The sequence below is a fragment of the Triturus cristatus genome, chromosome 7 (genome assembly GCF_964204655.1).
Source record: "Triturus cristatus chromosome 7, aTriCri1.1, whole genome shotgun sequence".
Taxonomy (NCBI): Eukaryota; Metazoa; Chordata; class Amphibia; order Caudata; family Salamandridae; genus Triturus; species Triturus cristatus.
Window position 1 is genome coordinate 1,123,607,464 of NC_140590.1, and position 21,168 is coordinate 1,123,628,631.

Genomic DNA, 21,168 nt, shown 5'->3' on the forward strand with positions numbered 1-21,168 from the left:
ATGTGGTGACTTTAAAGGCTAATGTCAGACTGCCACGTATTCCCCAGTACAAGATCTCTAATGAAGGGCAGAAAGCATTGTTAGACATTGTCAGCGACTTGATTCATAAGGGTGTGATAGAAGAGACAAGAGGCAACGTTTGCAATAGTCCGATCTTACCTGTCTTAAAACGAACGGACCCTTCACAGCCACCTGTTTACAGGTTTGTGATTGATTTTAGAGAGGTTAATAAGATTGTTGTGCCACAGTTTCCGGTTGTCCCCGATATAACTGCCTTGTTAACGATGATTCCAGCCTCTGCTGTATGGTTTTCAGTGATCGATTTAAAGAATGCTTTCTTTAGTATCCCAATTGCAGAAGAGAGTAGAGATATTTTTGGGTTTAGTCTGGGAGGCCGAAGCTTCCGCTTCAAACGCGCTCCCCAGGGCTACTGTGAGAGTCCATCCATATACAGTCAGGCTTTGAAAGCGCAGCTTGATGCACTTGTTTTACCTAGTGGCGCTATCCTGATTCAGTACGTGGACGATTTACTGATCGCCGCGGATACTGAGAAGATCTGTAAAGAAGCCACATTGTCACTGTTGCGCCATTTATCCGCATTCCATCACAAAGTGTCTCTCTCTAAGCTGCAATATTGTCGACAAGAAGTGACCTACTTAGGTCATCTCTTATCGAAGGAGGGAAGGAAACTGACCCCAGAAAGAATTCAAGCCATTGCACAGTTGAGTGTGCCAAAAACACAGAGAGAAGTGCGTGCTTTCTTGGGCATCACTTCATACTGTAGGCATTGGATCCCTAGTTTTTCTTTATTGGCAAAACCTTTGTTAGCCTTAACATGCAAAGACACACCGAATCCTATCCCATGGTCTGAAGAGTGCCAGAAGAGTTTTGTGGAATTGCGTAATGCATTATGTTCAGCACCTGTGTTGGGTACTCCCGACTACAGTAAGCCTTTTACATTGTATGTTCACGAGAAAGATGGATGTGCGTTGTCAGTGTTAACACAGCCTTTTGGTGACAGACCGCGCCCATGCGCATATTTTTCATCCACCTTGGACCCTGTAGCAAGGGCATTGCCAAGCTGTCTGAGAGCGACAGCTGCTGCAGCGATGTCTATCCGACAATCGGCTGGTTTGGTAATGGACAACACATTGATTGTCATGGTTCCACACGCTGTAGATACATTATTAAATAGAACTAAGACACAACACTTGACTAGTGCACGATTATCGGGCTACGAACTTACACTGTTAGCTAATCACATTCACATAAAAAGATGTAATACGCTGAATCCAGCTACATTGTTGCCAATTCCAGCAGACTCAGATGAGATTGAGCAACATGACTGTCTGCTCAGAACAGAAGAAGAGACGAAAGGGAGAGTAGATCTGAAAGATACTCCCCTGACTGAGTGTGATGGCACTTTATGGGTAGATGGGTCCTGTTTCAAGCTCCCTAATGGTGACACGACTGCTGCATATGCTATCACGACTCTACACACGGTTGTGGAAACTGCACGAGTGCCACATAATTCGGCCCAAGCAGCAGAATTAATCGCCCTCACGAGAGCATGTGTGTTGTCTGAAGGAATGAGAGTGAACATATACACAGATAGCCAGTACGCCTTTGGCGTGGCTCATAATTTTGGGCGTTTGTGGAAGGAGCGTGGGTTCCTGACGTCGCATGGAGCTAAAATTCAGAATGGCAAGTTGGTGAATGATCTCCTTGAGTCACTGACCCTACCGTTGCAAGTTGCGATCATGAAATGCAGTGCGCACAGGAAAGTCACAGATGATGTTGGACGTGGGAATGCGTTTGCTGATGAGACCGCGAGAGAAACGGCACAGAATGTGAAGACTAGAATGTATGTTGCAGGTCCCGCAAGATGGGTTAATGATGTTGGAATGTGTGAGAACACAATAGAGAGTGTGAAGTCGCTTCAAGCTGAAGCCACAGAGGAAGAGTTAAGCAAGTGGAGAGAAAGTATGGGTAAGTTGGATGAGAATGGTTGTTAGATTGATCTGACAGAACATAGGCGATGGTTGTTGCCTGATGCATATGTGCTTCCAGTAGTTACTATGGCACATGGAATGGCACATATCAGTACGAAAGGTATATGCAAGTTGTTGGCTCCAGTATGGCAGAATGCTGGGATTCCCAAGTGTGCAGAGAATGTGGTCAAGAATTGCATAGTATGCTTGAAGTACAACCCTGGTAGGGGAACCCCAACTCCGGCTGGTCACTTTGCACCCCCATCATGTCCATTTGAAGTTTTGCAGCTGGACTTTATTCACATGGAAAGATGCAACAACCTGAAATATGTACTGGTGGTTGTTTGTGCTTTCTCAAAATGGATTGAGGCTTATCCTCTGAAAGATAACACTGCCCTATCCACAGCCAAAGCCCTTGTGAAAGAGTTTTTTCCTAGGTTTGGGATGCCAAGAATGGTGTGGTGTGATAACGGAAGTGAGTTTGTGGGTAAAGTGATGAAGAATGTATGTGAAGGGCTAAAATGGCCTGACGCTCTGCCTTTAGCACTCCTGTCTACTAGAATGACCATACACTCACGAGTGGGACTTAGTCCTTACGAGGTCGTTTTTGGCCGTCCCGCCAACGTATGGGGTGTACCGAGACCTACGAAGTTCAGTGAGACTGAGCATCCAGTACTGCTCGATTACCTGTATGATTTGACTGTTAAACTGCGTGTTTTGCACCAACAGGTACATTATATTCTTCCCCAAGCCTCTGAACCTCCTGGACACCCTATCAACCCTGGCTCGTGGGTCCGGTCCGAAATTTCCAGCGCAAGAGCAACGACGAGCCTCGCTGGATCGGCCCTCATCTTGTTCTTCTTTCGACAAGATCAGCAGTGCGAGTGAAAGGGAAGAAGCACTGGATTCATGGTACCCACTGCAAAGTAGTCCCCTTGCCTCTGCCATATGACCAGTGGGTCAAGGAGGGTATCGCAGACTCAGAGACAAACATTGTACCTCGCTTTGTACCATTCAGTGACGCACGCTTAAGAGACACAGTTTCAGACCAAGAGAGTGACAATATTCTGCAGGAAGCTGTGCCACCATCGATTCGACTGGACACCACTGAGCCTGAACTTTTGTTTCAAGACCAAACAGCACCTGGCCGTCTCCGCTATAATTTGAGACCTAGGCCCATGGACAAATAAAGATTTCCTCATTATTTCCCTTTTGACATTTTTTCTCTCCCATCTGAAGGACTTTCTTGATTTTTGTTTTTCGAACCACCATCCGGGTTCTGCCGCAGGGTCGCGGTGCCAAGACTTTGGGGTACAGGCCGAAGACGCTAGGTCGACGGTTCTGGTTAGTCTAGGGCGTTTCCCTGGACTGACAGGCGTACTCCTTAGCAGAAGAAACTCATCCGCCGCGAGCGGCCCGAGTAGAGGATGGAGTTTTTTAAGATGGAGAGACCGATTGAGGAAATGACCTTTAACGCAAGGATGTGTAGAATTGTAAAAAGTAAATGTTTTGTCTTTTTGTGCTTTTTTACACTGTGTAGTATCATAATGTTTATTGTAGGATTTGTGTTTTTCTCCGCTCAAAAGCCCATTGCACCCACTCAACAGCCTATATCTCCTTCTACTGCCTCCTCTCACTCTTTTCACCCTTTGCCTGAGCACGAACAGACCAGACGATCAGAGTTCGTAAATAACTCGTTTATCCAACTCTTGCACCAGCACCAACTGGTAATGAATACGACCAATTGCTGGGTGTGTGGGTTAATGCCCCATACCATTAACAAGGGTATTCCCTACCTGGTGCTACCGTACAGTTACAATGGATCGTCATGGGCATTCCAAACCATGTTTCTCTATGCTCTAGATACATACTCCCCTCGCCAACCGCGTTCCATCAGACCCATCACCAATAATAAGGCTTTGATGAAAGGAGTTGCCGATATGAGTAGGGATATTAATGCATACTCCTCTATTCCCAAAGAAGAGTTGAGACCTTATGCAGGATGGAACGCGACGGGGTATAGTATTAGTCTGGGTGAAAGACAGCGAAAAATCTCATCTCCAATCTGGGTCGTACCCCACATGGGTCGGTTCTGCTTACAGGGTAATGGTCAGAATCCTAGAGCTCAACTGGGAAGAAGTGACTGTACTGAAACGTACACTTTCCCGTCACAGTTTTCCCCTGCGTTTTTGGCTGCTAAGGGCACATATTTCATCTGCAATGACCGAGCATATACATGGCTGCCACCTGATTTCTCGGGCACATGTTATATTGCGAACTTGCTACCGCCGACATTTACTGCTGCCTCTGACTATCACAAGACCAGAGTTGTGAGAGGTGTGATTAGTAAGGAGGACACTGCCGGTCAGGAAGCAGGAGACTTCTTCTTGGGTTTCCTGCCGTTTTGGGGACCTATGGTCAATAGTAGGAACCTGAGACAGCTGACTCGTGTGGTTGAATCCACTGTCAATGTAACGGCTGGTGCCCTTAGTAATCTGACAGCTGAGCTCCAAGCGGATCGCCTTATGACTCTGCAGAACCGCATGGTTCTAGACGTTATTCTTGCAGACCGCGGTGGGGTATGCAAGGTCATCCAATCCAGTTGCTGCATTTTCATACCAGATAATGCTCCAACAGTGTATCAAGCCATCTCCAAACTCCATAAAATATCTGAAGCCATACACGTGGATAAGGGAGATTGGTCACTGATGGGGTGGTTCTGGGAATTGATATCTGCCTGGGGTTGGAAAGTTCTGATGGTCATTGGAATGATCTTAGCCATTCTTTTCCTGTTCTGTCTGTGCATACAGTGTGCTCCTGCGATATGTGGTCTCTGTGCTACCTTATGTGTAAGGAAACCTGTATCGAGGGACGAGCTAAGTAACAGGATGATGCTACAGCAACATCTCCATGACTTCGTGAACATTGACCTAGACTCGGATTAAGATGAGTATAGTGATTGCCTATGTAAGGGCAAAAGGAGGGTCTGTCGTACTTTAATATTCGGGACCGCGTAGGGGACAGGGCCCTACCCCTGTCGATGTTGGTATTAGCGAACCGCAAATGGTAAATGCGGCATGTACGAGTGCTTTATATATCGTTCTAGCTATGAATGCACTGTGTACACGTAATTCTGCTCAACTACGCGGGTTCCATTTTGGAAGCAGTGGCCATCTTGTCATTGCCCTCACATAGGCTATGATGGAGTTAATACGGGCCTCACAGTACATGGGCTTTCCCTCTGACTTCTCTGTGACCTGGGCAGCTGGCTCTGCTGCCCCGGGTCAAACCGGTCTCACGAGCTCCCCTTCCTCCGTCCACCTGTGATTAGCATCAGGGTTTGACCCGTCATAAAATCCTTTCATTCTACACAATCCCCCGGCTAATCTCTTCCACACCTGCTTGTTCTTGCTTTATGACTTGTTTCCCAAAACAGGAGATGCTCATGTTTATTGGAGGGGTCTATTTACTTCAAACATGGGATCTGAACCTTACTGTGTAAATCATTGTGGGCTGGCCGAACTGGAATGTGGGATGGTCATCATGACTCTGCTTTTTCGTTTGTAATGTATGCCTTTATATGACCATATCGTAAACCAAGGAATGTATGCCTGGAGCATGATATTTTGTACTTAAGGAGAAGTCCGTTCCTATGATTTCCAGCAGTCTCCTGAGAACATACACGCTGTTGTACTTCTAGGATACCTGTCATTGGTCTGCAGCCAATAAACGATTCTTTGACTTCACCCAGAAGACTCTGTGTTTCTGTAGGTCCGGAACAGGGTGAACCCAGAAGTCATAGGGTGTGTGCCCCTGCACCGCTGGGTCTAAAATACCCAGTACTTCACCACTTAGTCTACATTCAACTATATACAAATAGTACAATAGGAAACAGAAAGGTTGCTTTACAGACAAGAGTACAGAATTGCATGTACGAGGTCTCAGGGTTAGCAAGAAGAAGAGACTGGTGTTACAAGAGTTAATGGCATATTTGAACACAGAAGGTGGTTACAGAATGGTTCTGTATTCGTCCAGAGTGTTAAGTCCTTGTTTAATGGAGCGGCATTTAAAAATCCATTTACATTCCATGCGGTTAAGGATTTGCTGTTGATTTCCTCCTCTGTGGTTGTGTTGTAGGCTGTCAATCACTTGCCATGTGAAATCAGATTCAGAGTGTCCTTTGGCCAGAAAATGTTCCACAAGTGGTGCCGTTTGTATTTTGCAGCGGATCCTGCTCCTATGTTGCGAGATCCTGGTCTTGATTTTCTGCGTAGTTTGTCCGATATAGAGTAGTTGGCAGGGACATTTTATACAGTAGATCACATTTTGTGAATTACAATTAGAGAAGAACTGTAAAGTGTGTTTGGTGCCATTATATTCAAAGGACTGGGTGTTACAGGTGGAATCACACGACAGACAGTTGTTACATTTATAGTGGCCTTGTAGAGGAGGGAGGCCAAGGAAAGAATGAAGAGTATTGTCCTTGTGCACTGGTTTCTGGGCTCTAACTAGGTGGTCCTTAATATTACGTCCTCTCTTGAAGGCAAAGAGTGGAGTGCCTGTATTGAGTTCCAATGGGCCTAGTACTGACCAGTGTTTCTTTATCATTTTGGTAAGTTTGTTGCTAACCGGGCAGAAGGTAGTGACGCATGTGATCTTGTTGAGGGATGCCTTTTCTTTGGGTTGCAGCAGGAATTCACGATGTGAGTACCATGCTCGTTTCATTGACCTCTTTACTAGACGTCTAGGGTAGCCCCGATTGGTGAGTTTCTTACATAGGATTTCAGCCTCTTGGAAGAAATCCTCTTTGAACCTGCAATTTCTGCGAATACGGAGGAATTGACCGTAGGGTAGGCCATCTCTCAGAGCCCTGGGATGACAGCTATCGTACTGTAAGAGGGTGTTACGCTCTGTAGGTTTTCTAAAGAGGGTAGTGTAGAGTTCACCCTCGGAGGTTTTGACCGTGACGTCTAGGTAGTCAATTTTGTTTTTATTGAAATTGTAGGTAAATTTTAGATCCGGCTGGGTGTTATTGAGCCATGCACTGAATAGTTGGAGTTCAGTTTCAGTGCCAGACCAAATCATGAAGACGTCATCTATGTACCTTCGCCAGACGCGAATTTTGTTAAAGAAGGGGTTGTTGTTGTTGAGGATGAACTTATTTTCAATGTCATCAACAAAGAGTATGGCAAAATTAGGAGCAAAAATGGCCCCCATTGAAGTGCCTTTACATTGCCTGTAGTACTGGTCTTCAAACATAAAATAGTTTCTGGTAAGGGCTATTTCCAGGAGTGAGATGATAAATTCTGTTGGGACCCGATGAGGTGCTGGGCGTAGATTAAGATGTTTAGTGATAACTTCTATGCCTTTGTCTTGGGGAATGTTGGTGTATAGTGACTCGATGTCCAGAGTGACCAGGAGTTCAGTTTGGGGGTCAAAGGGCTGGGATTCAATTAGATTGATAAAGTGAGTGGTGTCCTTAACGTAAGTGGCGGTGTCTTGTACCATATTCTTTATAAAAAAGTCAATGTAGCTACCTAAAGGTTCTAGAATGGATCCGCAACCAGAAAGGATGGGTCTGCCTGGTGGAGTTTCCAGATTCTTATGGATCTTGGGAAGAGTATATAGGACAGGAGTCCTAGGGTTTTTATTATTTAGAAAGGAAAATTCGTGTTTGCTGATGTAGCCTTCTTCTAGAGCCGTTTTGGTAGCTGTGAGGATGAGGTCACTGATGTCTTGAAGAGGATTGCGCATAAGGCGTTCATAATGTGACGTGTTCCTGAGTTGGCGTTGGATTTCATTGTCGTAGGCGGTTTTGTCCTGTAGGACGATACCGCCTCCCTTGTCACAGGGTTTTATGACCACGTCATCGAGGTTTTTCAGAGCGTTGAGACTGTGTCTTTCTTCAAGGCTAACATTAAAGGGAGTGAACCTGTAGTTAGTTTTTATGTTGTTGAAGTCTTTAAGTACGAGATGTTCAAATGCAATAACTTCCGGGGGCATCGAACCAGTGGGTGGATTGAATGTGGATTTGGGTCGCAATCCTGTGATATCATTTCTAGTGGTTGTCTCTTTATCTTGGAAGAATACATTAAGTCTTACTTTCCTAAAGAATTGAAGAATTTCGGTGTGGATGTCAAACCAGTTAGGTTTTTCCGTGATGACAAAGGAAAGTCCTCTACTAAGTAGGGCTAAGCCCTACTTAGTAGAGGACTTTCCTTTGTCATCACGGAAAAACCTAACTGGTTTGACATCCACACCGAAATTCTTCATTGCATTTGAACATCTCGTTCAACGCTCTGAAAAACCTCGATGACGTGGTCATAAAACCCTGTGACAAGGGAGGCGGTATCGTCCTACAGGACAAAACCGCCTACGACAATGAAATCCAACGCCAACTCAGGAACACGTCACATTATGAACGCCTTATGCGCAATCCTCTTCAAGACATCAGTGACCTCATCCTCACAGCTACCAAAACGGCTCTAGAAGAAGGCTACATCAGCAAACACGAATTTTCCTTTCTAAATAATAAAAACCCTAGGACTCCTGTCCTATATACTCTTCCCAAGATCCATAAGAATCTGGAAACTCCACCAGGCAGACCCATCCTTTCTGGTTGCGGATCCATTCTAGAACCTTTAGGTAGCTACATTGACTTTTTTATAAAGAATATGGTACAAGACACCGCCACTTACGTTAAGGACACCACTCACTTTATCAATCTAATTGAATGCCAGCCCTTTGACCCCCAAACTGAACTCCTGGTCACTCTGGACATCGAGTCACTATACACCAACATTCCCCAAGACAAAGGCATAGAAGTTATCACTAAACATCTTAATCTACGCCCAGCACCTCATCGGGTCCCAACAGAATTTATCATCTCACTCCTGGAAATAGCCCTTACCAGAAACTATTTTATGTTTGAAGACCAGTACTACAGGCAATGTAAAGGCACTTCAATGGGGGCCATTTTTGCTCCTAATTTTGCCATACTCTTTGTTGATGACATTGAAAATAAGTTCATCCTCAACAACAAAAACCCCTTCTTTAACAAAATTCGCGTCTGGCGAAGGTACATAGATGACGTCTTCATGATTTGGTCTGGCACTGAAACTGAACTCCAACTATTCAGTGCATGGCTCAATAACACCCAGCCGGATCTAAAATTTACCTACAATTTCAATAAAAACAAAATTGACTACCTAGACGTCACGGTCAAAACCTCCGAGGGTGAACTCTACACTACCCTCTTTAGAAAACCTACAGAGCGTAACACCCTCTTACAGTACGATAGCTGTCATCCCAGGGCTCTGAGAGATGGCCTACCCTACGGTCAATTCCTCCGTATTCGCAGAAATTGCAGGTTCAAAGAGGATTTCTTCCAAGAGGCTGAAATCCTATGTAAGAAACTCACCAATCGGGGCTACCCTAGACGTCTAGTAAAGAGGTCAATGAAACGAGCATGGTACTCACATCGTGAATTCCTGCTGCAACCCAAAGAAAAGGCATCCCTCAACAAGATCACATGCGTCACTACCTTCTGCCCGGTTAGCAACAAACTTACCAAAATGATAAAGAAACACTGGTCAGTACTAGGCCCATTGGAACTCAATACAGGCACTCCACTCTTTGCCTTCAAGAGAGGACGTAATATTAAGGACCACCTAGTTAGAGCCCAGAAACCAGTGCACAAGGACAATACTCTTCATTCTTTCCTTGGCCTCCCTCCTCTACAAGGCCACTATAAATGTAACAACTGTCTGTCGTGTGATTCCACCTGTAACACCCAGTCCTTTGAATATAATGGCACCAAACACACTTTACAGTTCTTCTCTAATTGTAATTCACAAAATGTGATCTACTGTATAAAATGTCCCTGCCAACTACTCTATATCGGACAAACTACGCAGAAAATCAAGACCAGGATCTCGCAACATAGGAGCAGGATCCGCTGCAAAATACAAACGGCACCACTTGTGGAACATTTTCTGGCCAAAGGACACTCTGAATCTGATTTCACATGGCAAGTGATTGACAGCCTACAACACAACCACAGAGGAGGAAATCAACAGCAAATCCTTAACCGCATGGAATGTAAATGGATTTTTAAATGCCGCTCCATTGAACAAGGACTTAACACTCTGGACGAATACAGAACCATTCTGTAACCACCTTCTGTGTTCAAATATGCCATTAACTCTTGTAACACCAGTCTCTTCTTCTTGCTAACCCTGAGACCTCGTACATGCAATTCTGTACTCTTGTCTGTAAAGCAACCTTTCTGTTTCCTATTGTACTATTTGTATATAGTTGAATGTAGACTAAGCGGGCAAGTATTTGAACACCTACGCTGCCTCTCTACTATATTGTTGCTGTAATTTAGTTATTGAACCGACCAATACCCCCTTTGGCTCTTTTGTATTGACCCCAGACTTAAGAATTCTCAACACTGTTTGCCCAACGTTATGGAATCATGCTCTATCTCAGTAACTAGTAACTCGAGCAGTCCCATTCATGCTAGCGTTTTTTAGTTGAATACAGGCATCCCCTGAGCCTACTATCCTTGTTGGGCCTTCACACAATGCGATCCGCGCAGCTGCAGACGCCTCAGGTAACCAGGGGCAACCCTGTCCCTTTAAAACCTCCCCCTCCCACTTCCCGGCCAGTCGCCGCGCGTAGCTGCACGCACCCAGGATTCGCTCCACTCCCCGTGACCCCCATTGAATGCATCGAGTGCCGCATGGACTAAGTAAGTACTTTTGAAACTACACCCCCTCCCTCCACTTGCTCGCGGCTTTAATATCCGCCTGAAGGTAACCTCCCGCATCCTCTTCTACAGATTAAGTTTCTCTGCATCGAAAACCCGCCTCAACTCGCTGAGCAGGCATGATTACACTCCTCCTTTAAGTAAGTGTCTTCGCCCTACTTTGGCACCGCCTCGTCTTCCCATGTACACACACCGTACTACGTCCTTTTAATAACCCCCCCCCCCTTTTCCTCAGGCAACTTCCTCCAGATACCTGATTAACTTTCGGCACTGACACCGCGCTTCCATTTATTGAGAAGGCTGGACCCAGTTTGTTACTTCAGTAAGTGTCTTCACTACCCTGACACCACCCGGTACTCTTGCTTTAATCACCACGCGCCTTGTCCAGTTTTAACCCATAACCACTCCGTTTTCCTAGGCTATTGATTCACATCAAGACGTCCACTACCGCGACGAGCACGGTTTTTACTGACGACTACCCCGTCACTTTACCGCTCATATGCTCAGTAAGTGATCCAATTTATGCGCGCGCAATGATGCCCCAACCTCCGCTCCTAGCGCTATAAGTTACTTCGTCACTATGAGCTCCGAGTTTCTTACATCCTATTCTTGTAATTGCGCATTCCTTCCGGGCACTAGACTGCTCAGTTCCATCACTTTGCTGACTCTGCCAGGTTACCAATTTTTCATCTTTATGTAATTGCATCACGTTTTGGAGAACACTATGTACCGCTCATTAATTGCTTGTGATGCTTATTACAGTTCAGGGACTAATTTATGTTTTGTACTTGTTTATTTATTTACTTTTTCTGTATTTTTTTCACATTTAGAGTTCATATGCTCACATTTTGTCCTGATGATGAACTCAAATAACTGAGTTCGAAACGCCGTCGACCCTATGCAACTCGAACCTATTTTGTACTAATTTTACTTAGAAAAAAATGGTTCTCTATTGTTGCCAATGCGATGTTCCTTTTTAAAGACTCCACCCTCACCTGCATGTCACGCTTTCTTGTCACTAAATATGTGAGCACTTGAATTCAATCTTTGTTCAATAAATAAGTGTCATACATTGACCTCTCCTGTCCCCTGTTTCTCTATATTAAGTATCACTCTCCAATATGAGTCCTTGAACCTATACTAAATCATCTCGCCCTCCAAAGGGTTTTTCATTTCACTGGACCTTCTCAGGCCATCCCGAACCATTGTTCTCTTCCACATTGTATCACCCCAGGTTCGCATAAGGGGTACCCTTGTTCTTTAAAACACAATAGGACCTAACAAAGGTCGCGGAATGTATGGCTCAGGTTTCTGATACAACTTCTGAAACTGCGGTGGCTGCTGAGTCTGAGGCTGAACATAACGTGGCGGATAAGCTTGCTGCAAGAGAACCTTCGTTTTTAAATCTTTCGTCTTTTTCTCTTGCTTTTCTTTTTCTTCTTTATCCCTATTCTCCTAGTATTGTGCAGTAGCCAATATCTGAGCAGAAGAAGAAACAGCCCAAGAACTTTCTGAATCTTTTAATTTGTGTGACAGCTCGGGAAGTAAATTGAATACAAATTTGTCCACGAATAATCGCTGTCCACCCTCGGTAGCCATGTCCTGACCACTGTGATCGATAAATGTCTCCTCAAAACGAGTAAAGAAGTCAGAGACACTTTCATCTTTCTTTTGTTTGCATGCTGCTAGCTTATCCCAATTTACTCTCAGTGCAGGCATCATAGTTTTCATTAACGTAATGATTCTACCAGGAAGTTCCGAGATCAAAGCGTCAGGCTTTGTACCACCCACTTGTTCTCTATCTGTATCAGCTATAACATTCCAAGTAGCACCTAGTTCTTGTGCGTGATCCTCTCTACGAATCTTAGCCCATATTGTCTGAGGGACGACATTACCCATTAGCATATCAATATCTGCTAGGTTCATAATACAAGCATCGACTGTCTGCGAAAATTCTTTGTAATAACCTGCAGGGTTTTTACGCAGATCTGGTAGAGTCTGTTTAAGAGCTAAAACTTCGGATCTCTTCCATGGCACATGTACCCATATACGCTGGAAATGAGCAGGAATAGCTGGATTAGCACCTGCTGCTGCAACTACCTCCTTCCAAACTGGAGGAACCTCTCTCATAGGATAATTTTTCGACGTTAGTTTAACCGACGGATCGGAATCAAGAAAAATCTGAGAAAACAATATGGATCTATGGGAGATAAGTGTCCTTACAGCTTCCTCAACTTTGGAACCTACAATAAGTCCTTTTTCAAAATCGGCTTGAACATCTAACAGATCTTGTGAGATCGGACTCGAACTCACATCTTCCCATTCTTTAATGAGAATGTCGCACATTACATTAAAAACATATCTCTGCGTAGGCGCATTCCATTGCACAAAGGTAGGCATAATATCAAGCCCACTATATTGTGGACCCTTCTTGATCCATCTTCGTGCAAGAGAATCTAGCTTCTCTCGTTCCTCGAAATCTGGAAACTGACTACGAGATTGTCTTCGAACAAAAGCCGGAGACACATTAAAAGCTCCAAAAAAAGGAGATAGAATACTAGTGACAGAATCTGTGAGACGCTTACGCACAGACGGTGAATTAGACATTAGAACTGGAGACAGGGTATTAGGAGAACTAACAGGAGAAGGACTGGAGATTGCAGGAGGAGCAGAAGGCAAAGGAGAACTAAGATCAGGAGATGAAGGCAAAGAAGTTGAAACTAATGGTAAAACCGGCAAGGGCGGTAATACTGGAGGAGGCAAATGCTGAAGAGCCGGAACCGGCGGAGGTACTACCAGCAGCTGAGCAGGCTGTAATGGCTGTGGTACATTGGCATTTTGCACATAGGGTGGAGGCAACCTTAATAAATGAGACATTAGGGGATCCTCTTCTATATCTTTCTTATTATCAAAAGGAGAAACAGGCAACACCGGATAGCATTTATCTATCGCCATGCGATGTTGTCTTTCTGAAATTTCAGTCGCATTGTCAATTTCATCATTTTTGAACTGTTGGGCCGCCTGTATAATTGTCATACCCTGTGCTTTCCTATCTCGTTTTGCTTGTTTAATTTCCTTCTTTTTGGCTTCCTTACGCCAAAGGCGGAAAGAGTCAAACATTGCCGGCCGAGCTTTTCTTTTGAATAATACTGCTTCCAAATTGTCTAACATGTCAGGGTCAAAACTACCATTTTCTGGCCATTTGAGAACACCATCTTTCTTCGTGTATCGAGTCCATGTCTCGTTAAAGGCAATGGGGCCGATACCATGTTTCAAATAGAGCTCATATGTGGGAGTTCCAACCGAAGGAATCGGACAAGAGTCCTCAAGTCGGGAGTCCCTATTACAACCAAGACAACAAATTCTTCCAAACTTAGTCAGACCAGGCATTTCAAAATGTCTCTGGACTGTTCACAAACTCAGTACAAATGCACTTACCCTCTGCTTTAGTCTTTGCAAATACTAAATCTAAGAAACTTAAGAACATCAAACAAAGAACCAAATTGTGGGCGCGACCCACGAAAATACTTAACTAAGGACGTCTTCTTCCACCAACAGAGGCCCGTCTATCGTCTCGCCTTACCATACATCATCAAAGGAATGGGCCAAAGCAGGCGGCAGTCAGGGCAGCGGTCGTCAGTAGCCGTCAGGAAGGAGTAACCGCGCTGCAAAAGACCTTCGGACCACTTTCGACATACAGGGGTCGCTTAATGTGGGTCGCGAACCTCCGGAATTTTCTTGCGGGGTTCCTCACGACCTTCGAGCAGAACCGGTACGACTGAAGCCGCCCCACGCTGGGCGCCAATTGAAGAACCAGAACCTTTTGGGTCTGGCGGCGCAGGGTACGCCCTCTGTCCTCGGAGTTCACCTGCTTCGTTACACAGAGACACGGGACACTCTGTCGGCGTTAGAAGATTGGATTTATTTAGCTGCAGCTAGTACAGTTATCCTAGAAGTACACCAAGTAGGTTCTCAGGAGACTGCCACTTCACTCTGTGGCGCATCAGATTAAATACTATACAATACATAATTATTAGCGAGACACACTCCCCAAGCATGGAAGAAAAGAGCCAATAGGGTAAGTGGAAAAACAAAGTGGAACCAATTAGAAAGGTTCGAAAACAGAAATATCAGATGACTCGAAGAGACCTCTCCTCCAATGGCGTTCCTCACCCCACCCTCAAGCTGATAGATTAACAGAGTCATAACTAACTTGCAGGTGGAGAGATACGTTTGTGTGTATTGGAGGACAGTCGTGAAACAAGAGAATGCTAGCAGGAGACAGTGAAGGCCAGTCGATAAGATATGATCAGGAAAGAATGGTGTGAGCCTACAGATAGTTGAAACAGGGATTAGGAAAGCCAGACAAGGATTAGTGTACTCGGCTATTCCAAACACCAGCTTCGCAACTAAAGGCCGAGGACGTATTTCGACACCAAACTACGGGAAAAGCAGAAATAGACTTCGTTCGCCGTGCTGCCTGAGTGATGGCATTACAAAATGGCGGCGGGTCACAAAATGGCGGGTCGATTCGATCGTGATCGAAAACCGAAGTTCCTCACCTGTACCTTTCATTCTGTCCCCTTTGGCATTGTAGGTTTAGCTCCCCATATAAATTAGCGATCTCGTTCTGACGGTGATGCCTAGCGTACTTTGACTTATCCTGTGATGCAGGCTCAGCCACATTGTAGATCAGTGCTTACCTAGTCTGCCTCTACCACTGGGCCCTTAAGTTCCTCCCTTCTGCAGACTTAGCCTACACATCCCGACCATACGTTCTGCGCACATTACAATTACTTATATTGCCTAGGCCACGTGAGTGCCAGTCCCTACATTATCATTACCATCCCTTTACCTACCTGTTGGCCCAGATTACTGTTGTTTGTCCTACGTCCTCCACCCAATGGACTTCTACAATTTCCAGACACCCGGTGCATTCCGTGGCACTTGAACTACCTTACTACCTCCCCCTTCCTTTTTGTAACAGCGTATATATGCCCACTAGATTGTCCTTCTGATTAGTGGCCATGCACCCTCTAGGACCCTCCTCATTGCCTCCCTTGTACTCCCAGGCTGCCTTCTGGGGTTGTTTTAGGACCTGCTCCTTTCCTTATAGACAGGCTTCCGACTCACACTATGCCCAGCAGTCTAATTATTTGAACAAAACCTCTCCTTGTTTTCCGTCCTAAAATGTACCTACGGTACTGTCACCGTCTTTTTACTACTACCCCCCCTCCTTTTTTCACTATCTTCTTCTCCACCTGTTTTTTGATTCCACGCTTATCCATGGTGGATTCCTGTCCCCTCTCTGTCTCCCACAGGTTCGATTTCAGTGAGAATACGGAGAACACGTTTCTCGGACGCTGAGACGTCTTATTATTCCAGACCTTTGCTGACATGGTAGTATAGGGTGTCGTTTTCCCTGACGTCCATCTTTTACTCACCTATTTTAGACACACAGTCCTGAAGAAGCGCACTAGTATCCGTTAGGGACCACCGATTGCACGAAACATGCCGACCATCACATATCCCCCTCACGGTTTGAGAGCAGGTGGGACCATACTAATCTCTCCCCTCTATTTTTTCCAAGAGAGAGTCTCCAGACCAGATTATAAGTTTTAATTTACCTTGAGGACCTTTTATTAAACTCATAGAGGTACCAAGAGGTAATTTTATTTTCACTCACTGTCACCACTTTGGCCCACACACCCACATGCACAGATACGGCACCTTCTTCAAAAGATCTCCAACAAAGAGCCCTCTCGTGGGGCCCGTGAGGGACTGCAGCACCACCCCCACGAGGAGCACAGCCCAATGATGATGCTTTACACTCACAAGAGTGTGTGAGGGCACAAAAGATAAACAGGAGGTATACCCCCACCTCGAGCACACACAAAACCGTCCTGTTGGAAACGATAACTAATAACTTGCAACCAGAATTTGATTGCTGAGCTATTTTTGGCCCTCTCTTCCCTTTAAGGAACTGTTACCACTTTTGTATTATAGAAATACTGTGCTCACCCATCCAAAAGAAGACCATGTCAAATTGAATCCTGGTAAGTTTTAACCCGAGAAACACAGGGGATACCAAATATTATAGATGACATAGCCCATTATATATGGTATCCCCTAAAGGAATCGGATGTAAAATGTTGTGGAATGATGTATAAACTGTGAAAGCTGCTGTAGTCTGCTATCAAATAAATGTTCCCCTCAACTGGTCAATGGCTGAATGGCAGCCTACGAAATCTACGGGATACCAGATATTACAGCAATGCCTGAGCCATAATATTTGGTATCCCCTTAGTAAATGATGTTGAAAGGCAAAAGGAAGGGCGGTCTTTGGTATAGGAATACTGTGCTCCCCCATCCAACATAAGGCGAAGTCAGATTGAATCCTGGCAACATCTAAACCGAGAAATATTAGGGATACCAAATATTATAGGCCGTATAGGCTATTAAATTTGGTATCCCCTAAGGGTACGGATGCAAAATCTTGTGGAATGATGTACAAAATGTGAAAAGATACTGTAGTCCGCTATAAAAAAAAAGGCAAATTCAATTGGTCAATGGCTAAGGGGTACAAACTGGCAAGTACGATTCGTATGTAAAAAACACCATACGAATCGCATTGGGAATACACCCCGACATGTCCTCGGGTCGGAAAAAGTGTCCGACACGTCCCCGGACGTTTTTACGTACGACTCAGTAAATCGACGTCCGAACGTGCAAGTACGATCCGTCCCGTCCGTCCGAATCCACAACCGTATGGTAAAAACACCGTACGGAGCGAACCTCCACAGCAACCATGGAGACGTCCAAACATGTGCCCGCATACGCGCCAAACACCCCCCCATGTCTGCCCCGTACCCCCAGCCCCCCCATGTCCGCGCCGTACCCCCAGCCCCCTCATGTCCGTGACGTACCCCCAGCCCACCCTCGTATGTCCGCAACGTACCCGCACCCCACCCGTGTATGTACGGTGCGGACCCCCACCCCCGTATGTACAGTGCGGACCCCCACCCCCGTATGTATGGTGCAGACCCCCGCCCCAACCCCGTATGTACGGTGCGGACCCCCACCCCGTATGTACGGTGCGGACCCCCACCCCCGTATGTACGGTGCGGACCCCCACCCCTATATGTACGGTGCGGACCCCCACCCCCGTATGTACGGTGCAGACCCCCACCCCACCCCCGAATGTACGGTGCGGACCCCCACCACACCCCCGTATGTACGGTGCGGACCCCCACCCCCGTATGTACGGTGCAGACCCCCACCCCACCCCCATATGTACGGTGCGGACCCCCACCCCCATATGTACGGTGCGGACCCCCACCCCACCCCCGTATGTACGGTGCGGACCCCCACCCCACCCCCGTATGTATGGTGCGGACCCCCACCCCCGTATGTACGGTGCGGACCCCCAGCGCGTATGGTGCGGATGCAAAATCTTGTGGGATGATGTACAAAATTTGAAAAGATACTGTAGTCTGCTATCAAATAAAAAACAAATTCTATTGATCAATGGCAAAAGGGTAACCCATGAAACATAGAGGATACGATATATTACACAAATGGGTGAGCCATAATATTTGGTATCCCCATATAAAATGACGTGGAAGGGTGCTAAATGTTATAGAAATACTGTGCTCCTCCATCCAACATAAGGCGAGGTTAAATTGAATCCTCGTAACTTCTAACCCGAGAAATGCTGGGGATACCCAATATTATAGGCCGTATAAGCTATGATAGTTGGTATCCCCTAAGCGTACGGATGCAAAATCTTGTGGACAAATGTACAAAATGTGAAAAGATACTGTAGTTTGCTATCAAACAAAAGGCAATTTCAACTATTCAATGGCTCGAGGGTAACCCATGAAACATAGGGGATACGAGATATTGCAGTAATGCGTGAGCCATAAGATTTGATATCCCCATAGTTAATGATGTTAGAAAGCAAAAGGAAGGGTGCTCTTTGGTATAGGAATACTGTTCTCCCTCATTCAACATAAGGCGAAGTCAAATTGAATCCTGGTAACTTCTAACCCGAGAAACACTGGGGATACCAAATATTGTAGGCCGCATAGGCAATTATAGTTGGTATCCCCTAAGGGTACCGGAGTCAAAATTTTGTGGAATGATGTAAAAAATATGAAATGATACTGTAGTCTGCTATAAAAAAAAGGCAATTTCAACTATTCAATGGCTAAAGGGTAATCCATGAAACATAGGGGATACGAGATATTACAGCAATGCGTGAGCCATAATATTTGGTATCCCTCTCGTAAATGATGTTGTAAAGCAAAAGGAACTGCTACGGAAATACTGTGATCCTCCATCCAACATAAGGCAATGTCAAATTGAATCCTGGTAACTTCTAAGCTGTGAAACGCTGGAGATAACAAATATTATAGGCCCTATAGGCTATTATATTTGGTATCCCCTAAGTGTACCGGATGCAAAATCTTGTGGAATGATGTACAAAATGTGAAAAGATACTATAGTCTGCTATCAAATAAAAGGCAAATTCAATTGGTCAATGGTTAAAGGTTAACCCATGAAAAATAGGGGATACAAGATATTATGGCAAATGTGTGAGCCATAATATTTGGTATCCCCTTAGTAAATGATGTTGGAAATCCAAAGGAAGTGTGCTATTTGGTATAGAAATACTGTGCTCCTGCATCCAACATAAGGCAAAGTCAAATTGAATCGTGGTAAATTCTAACCCGAGAAACACTAGGGATACCCAATATTTTAGGCTGCATAGGCTAATAAATTTGGTATCCCCTTAGGGTACGGATGCAAAATCTTGTAGAATGATGTACAAAATTTGAAAAGCTACTGCAGTCTGCTATCAAATAAAAGAAAAATTCAATTGGTCAATGGCTCAAGGTTAACCCATGAAACATAGGGGATACGAGATATGACAGCAATGCGTGAGTCATAATATTTGGCATCCCCATAGTGTATGATGTTGGAAAGCAAAAAGGCAAATTCAATTGGTCAATGGTTAAAAGGTAACCCATGAAAAATAGGGGATACAAGATATTATGGCAAATGTGTGAGCCATAATATTTGGTATCCCCTTAGTAAATGATGTTGGAAATCCAAAGGAAGTGTGCTAATTGGTATAGAAATACTGTGCTCCTGCATCCAACATAAGGCGAAGTCAAATTGAATCCTGATAACTTCTAACCCGAGAAACGCTGGGATACCAAATATTATAGGCTGTATAGGATATTATAAGTGGTATCCCCTAAAGTATTGGAGGCAAAACTTGTGGAATGATGTTAAAAATGTGAAAAGATACTGTAATCTGCTATCAAATAAAAGACAACTTCAAGTGGTCAGTGGCTAAAGGGTAACCCATGGAAATTAGGGGATACGAGATATTACAGTAATGCGTGAGCCCAAATACTTTGTATCCCCATAGTAAATGATGTTGGAAAGCAAAAGGAAGGGTGCTTATTGGCAAACGAATACTGTGCTAAGCCATCCAACATTGGACCACGTCAAATTGAATCTTTGTAAGTTCTTACCCGAGAAACACAAGGGATACCAAATTTTATAGGCGGTAGAGTCCATTATATATGGTACCAGATATTACAGCAATGCAGAAGCTGTAATATGTGGTATACCCATAGTACAATATTATGGAAAACCGAGGCAGGAAAATACTTTGTTCACCCAGACAACAGAATGTCATGTCCAGTTGAATCCTGGTATGGTCTATCCCGAGAAACATAGGGGATACCAAATATTATAGCCCTTATGAGACATTATATTTGGTATCCTCCAAAGGAACTAGATGTGAAAGCTTGTGCAGTGAATTCAAAAATGTGAAAAGATATAGCAGTCTGCTAGCAAATAAAAGGCAACTTAAGTTGATATGTGGCTAAAAGGTAACGCTTGAAAAGTTGGGGATTCTAGATATTACAGCACTGCAGAAGCCATAATATGTGGTATCCCCCAGTAATATATTATGGAAAACACAGGGAAGGGTGATATTTGGCAGGAAAATACTTTGTCCACAGAATGCCATTTCAAATTGAATCCTACTAAGCTCTAACCCAAGAAATATAAGGGATACCAAAAATTATATCCCAAACAAGGCGTTATATTTGGTATCTCCGAAAGGAAGCAGATGTGAACGCTTGTGGAATCAAATGAAAAATGCAAAGAATTAGTGTAATCTACTATCATATAAAAGGTAACTTGAATTGGTCAGTGGCTAAAAGGTAACCGTTGAAAAGTAGGCGATATCAAAAATTACAGCAATGCAGGAGCAGTAATATGAGATATCCCCACAGTAAAAGATGTTGGAAAACACAGTAACGGGTGCTATTTGGCAGGAATATACTGTGTTCATGTAGCCCAAAGTATGCCATGTGAAATTGA